Genomic DNA, 5,624 nt, shown 5'->3' with positions numbered 1-5,624 from the left:
GACCAGGTAGACCGTCTGTCCCTGTCTCTGTCTCTGTCTGACGGACTCGTCAGCTCTCCTCTGCTAATAACATGCTCTGTTTCCTCTTTTATCTCATCAACCAGGAAACAAACTAACTGATGAGCTGCGTCTCAGAACTGAAGCCTCTAACCACAGGTTAGTTTTGATTTTAGTTACAGGAAGAGGCTCAAACACGTATATTTCATGAGAAAAAAAGTGTTTCACAACAGTCAGTCCTGTATGTGACAGGACATGCTCTGCTGTTGCCATGGTAGCAGATGTATACTCTGTAATCTCACATCAGATGCTCATCAGTTAGTTTGTCCCCAGACGCTTTCCTGTCACATTAAAACCTCTAAACTTCATTTTGTTTGCATTAAAACAAACTGTTTTATGTAGTTCAGGAAGTTTGTGCAGCTGATTTTGAGAAACACTTTGAGAGGCCTCCCTTCTCAGGATATAAAGAGTTAAACAGAGTGGTTCATGTAAGGGATAATCAAAGAGTAGGTCATCCTGCTTACACCATGGTCATTTGCCAACAATATAAAATAAAAGCAATCGCAAATTTTTGGTTAAAGTTTCGCAGTCAAAATCAAAAGGTTATGTAGAAGGAGCTTACTGTTGTCATGACAAGGAAGAATTCTCAACCCTTTTACAACCAAGCAGTATGACCTGCATGATAAAGTACGAATTACAACAGGGTGAGGTAAGGGACGATTATGGCGGTCCGTCATGTTGTGACTGTGCAGACATAGACCTAACAGGTTACCAGGAAATGACAAAATTTTAATGTTGCTGAGCTTTAGTTAATTGAGTTGCAGTGCTACTTCATAGACATTCACTAAATTGATTAGGTTAAATAAGAGACATACCAAACAGGTGCTCATTTGTTGGTTTGTTAGTTCATCAATTTTATTGGTTCATTTTTATTTCAATTAAACTATATCAGATAACAAAATAGTCTATATTAACAATTTAGAACAGGTCTAGCCTTCAACCAGCAAAAAATAAACTAGCCTACCTTTTTTTCTTGCAATGAAGCTGTTAATGAGCCTGTATTAACAATCAACGACTAGTCAAGCTTTGATGATGGGTAACGGTGCTTGTGGAGGTATGGCAAGACAACATCTGGCCCCATGTGTCCCTCTCCGATATGGATGAGACCCAGTATGATGTGAGGCAGGTCTCACATCGGTGGCCTGTCACAGACATAATCCGGCCACTTTCCAGGCCCGCATCCAAGACCAGACCCACAGCAGTGCTCCGTAGGCTGTGGTTTGTGTAGATCCGGGAGAGGGGTGCAGAGAGACTCATCTGAGAGGCAAGAAATTAATTTGAATAAGTAATTTGGGGAAGCGGGAGGATGGATTATTAAAGCATATAAAAATCATATAGTCTATGCTTTTATCAGCTAAATATCTCACCCTAATTCACCCTATCAGCTCCCAGGAGTAGGGGAGAACAGGGACAGTTGTAACATGGGACGGTTGTAACACCTTGAATTCCTCCAATCAGAAACAAGCTACAGTGATTATGTGTGTTGTGTGTGTGTGTGTGTGTGTGTGTGTGTGTGTGTATGAGTGTGTGAGGTGAAAACATGGCTGATGATACTGGGACGGTTGTAACGCCTTGTTAAAACTGTAAGTTACATTTATATTTTAAAAACCTAAAGGCCTACATAGACTAGATAGACAGTTCAGACTCAGTTATAAGAGGATGATGGACACTGGTGTCTTTTTACCACTTTTCCTGTGGTGTTTCAACATGGCTTAAAGACACAATTGCTTGATTTGAACTCCTATTACTTATTATATTGAAATGTGATATATGGCAGTTGATACAAGCTCTAATGCTCATTACACTTGCCACACTGTACTCACCACCAGCCGTAGGTAAGGTGTCAGATCCTTGTGCCATTTTTCACTTGGTTTCTTTCTTTTCTTCTCCATTTCTTTTTCCTCTGCTGTGTCCCATTCTTCAAAATTCTCCAAATAGATTGTAAGAAATGTTAAAATCAGCCATTGGTGTGTTTTTCATCCCGGCCGTTGGTTTATTAAGTTGATATCTATATATAAACATATAAACAAATAAACAACCATCAAACACTCAACAGGTGATCTAGTGTGGAGACAGACGCTCTTAGTTTCTGTTTCCTTTTCCTCCTCTTCTCCTTTCTCCTTTTAATTCATTCATTATATCCAACTAATGCAGCAGGAAATACAAAGTACAACAGGACACATCTGTGTTGTTTTCTCCTCGTGTGAATGCTGTGTTTCAAGCACAGCAGCAGAGAGAGAGAGAGTACTAGACTACTACTTCCTCCTACAATGTAAAACATTCAGTGAAATAAGGAACATTTACTTTAACAAGTTCAACTCTGTAACTTCAGATTTCAAAGAGCTTAATGAGCTCTCAAAGTTAAAAATACTCCTGGGAGAAGGAGACAGGACAGATCTTACTGCCCAATATATATCCACATGCCACAACCTGAGGGACAGTGAATGACACACACTCACACACATGCATAGGATATACTGTATAGGCTATATATAATTAATATAAATATTAACATTGTTCTCAAAAGTGAGGAGAGGGAGCTATAGAAAGATAAACGACTGACCAGTCAGTGGTTAACAGAGTTTTCACGTCACCTTTTAGTATCAGTTCAGCTTGAGAAAAAGAATTTCACATGGCGTGCTGTAAAAGAAGAAAAGTAGACAGCGAAATGGACAGACTCGTAGTGGGCAGTCCAAAACCATTATGTCTCATAAATCACAAATCTTTTGAGCAAACACCCATTCAGATGATGTGAAGTGTGTCCTTACCTTCTACACAACAGAGTCAGACACTGTGTTCCTGATCTTTTATCTTTCATTTAGTTTAGTGTAATATGGTAAATACACCTAAATAAACACTACAAACACACACAGGAAACCTGCCGTATACTAGTTACATTTCAGAATTGAAGTTTTTATAGTTTCTGGGTCTGAATGATTAAAAACAGAATCTGAGCAGCAGAGGTGGAGATATCCTGACTTTTAGTCCAGAAACACTGGATCCTACATTTCCCATAATGCACCTGCAGAGTCTTTCATCAGAGCCTCCCTGCAGGTGGACAGACAGTTGGTGTGATTGTTTAATGTGTAAAATCTTTCCTTCTTTCTGATCCTAAACTGTATGTGAGACACCTGAGTGAGGATGGCTTCTGATTGGCTGTCGCCTCAAACACAGCTAGTCTGCCGATTTGCTAACGAGCTTCGTAAACAAACGATTTTGTCACTTTAATTTTTCCTTCAGCTGCTAAAACTGAAACATGGAGAATTATTCTGTGAAACATCTAATAAAGAACTCATCACAATAAAACATCTGTCAGCTGATAATCTGTAGTTTTTTTTATTTCTCTGGCAGGTAAATTCCCAGGAACAGGTAACCATGGAAACCAGATAATCAGACACCCAGCAGCAACACAGTTTAACTTAATACACCCCGAAACACAATAAAGAATATTGCAGTGAGCGGTGGGATCAGGTTAATGTGAGCGTCTTTAAACAGGCGGCAGCTTTATTGGAATAAAAACATGTTATTGGAATAAACAGTGTTTGGAGGTTATTGCTTCAGTCTGTATTCAAACCAGCTGTGATCTGATTGGCTGCTGCTGCAGACTCTCCAACTGTATTTGGTTAGCACATATTGACAGGATGCACACATTTGGTTATAAGATATTGACAGGACCTGTGGATTTGATTATGGACGGAGTGTGTGTGTGTGTGTGTGTGTGTTTGTGTGTGTGTGTGTGTGTGTGTGTTTGTGTGTGTGTGTGTGTTTGTGTGTGTGTGTGTGTGTTTGTGTGTGTGTGTGTGTTTGTGTGTGTGTGTGTGTGTGTGTGTGTGTGTGTGTGTGAGTGTGTGTGTGTGTGTGTGTGTGTGTGTGTGTTTGTGTGTGTGTGTGTGTTTGTATGTGTGTGTGTGTGTCATCAGGTCATCAGGTCTGCAGTTATACTTAAAGTCTAAAGTTAATAAATGTTAATAAGCAGATTTTCGTCTGCAGCTACGTTTTTCTTCCTTCATGAGCAGCAAGAATTTCATTGTATGATAATCTGAGGTTTAAGTAAAACTGGATTATCTGAGCTCTCGGCTGTTTGCATCTGCAGTTGTTAGAGACTGAAAGCAATTTGGTGCATTTTGCAAGAGAAGAATGTGTCAGTGTGTTAGAGACTTTCCACTCTGAGGAAAACAGGAAGCAGTTTGTGGTTAGTAGTAACATGAGCAGCAGTCTCTGCAGCTCATGTTGTGCCTGAAACAGGAAGTGGAGGTTTCTTTTTTTACCTCAAGACCCACTGTGACCTTTCACATCTGAAAGCTGAGCTGAAATTTGTCCTAAAACCTTCCACCGCTGCTCATACTATCAAACTGTCATAGTGGAGTAGAAAGTACAATATTTCCCTCTGAAATGTAGTGGAGTGGAAGTATAAAGTGTCACGTCCTGCCTGGACTTTCTGTTTGTTTTTTGGACTCTTTGTGTTTTTGTGTTCTTTGGGTTTCCAGTGTTACACCTCTGTTGCCCTTCTGGTCATATGGTTTTGCTTATGAAGTGGGTGCTGGTTTTACAGGGCGGCCTTTGTCGGTCAGCTTGGGGTGTACTTGGGTTTGTGTTCATGGTTATTCCTGGACAGATTAGTGTAGGTTGTATTGAGAGTTCCCCTGTTTCATCACCTCAGTTCTCCCCACCTGCACCTCATCTCCTCGTTAGACCAGTTAGTTTTTAAGTCCTGGTTTCCTGTTCAGTCTTTGTTGGTTCTGTTTCGTTCTGTTTAGATTCCTGCATGCACTCCGGTTTGCTCTTCACTCCTAATAAAGAGTTTTCTTCAGACCTGCTTCACCTTCAGTCTCAGAATTTGGGTCCATTCCTGCTACTCACTGAGACATAAAGTAGCATCACATGGAAATACTCAAGTAAAGTACAACTACCTCAGAACTCACACTTTGTACTTGCAGCATGTGCAGCAGTATTCACACCTTCAATATCAGTTTATAAATAGGCTGCATGGAGGCGTCTCAGTGGGCAGAGATAGAAATTCTTCAGTATAGCAGGGAGTTTCTGTTCTCTTTAAAGTCGACACATTAAAAAAAACTTTGACTGCACTTTTTACTGCTATCTGTAGAGAACACACACACACATACACACACACACACACACATATACACACACACACACACACACACACAGAGAGATTCAATTAGTCCTTCTGTAGAAGACAAAAGCGTAAACAACACTCACTAACTGGCTGAACGCCGCCTCAGCAGAAACTAAACTGGTAACATCTCAATCCTCAGTTGGATTCACACACACACACACACACACACACACACACACACACACACACACACACACACACACACACGCTGGATCACAGATATTGTTATTAATATCCAGGTTGCCCACAGGAGCAGCAGGATGTTGTTATTGTATTCAGCAGATTTACAGATTCTCCCTGCAGACTCTGACAGTCTGACTGAACGCATCACACGTCTACAAAGTCTTTATGGCGTCGTCATTTTCCCGCCTGCAGGCAGAAACCCAAGAAAATCAGATCTGGGTTTGAAAAAAAAAAAAAAGACAAAATG

Source organism: Thunnus thynnus, chromosome 20 (genome assembly GCF_963924715.1).
Source record: "Thunnus thynnus chromosome 20, fThuThy2.1, whole genome shotgun sequence".
In the NCBI taxonomy this organism is placed as follows: domain Eukaryota; kingdom Metazoa; phylum Chordata; class Actinopteri; order Scombriformes; family Scombridae; genus Thunnus; species Thunnus thynnus.
Note: the sequence above shows the minus strand (reverse complement) of the source record.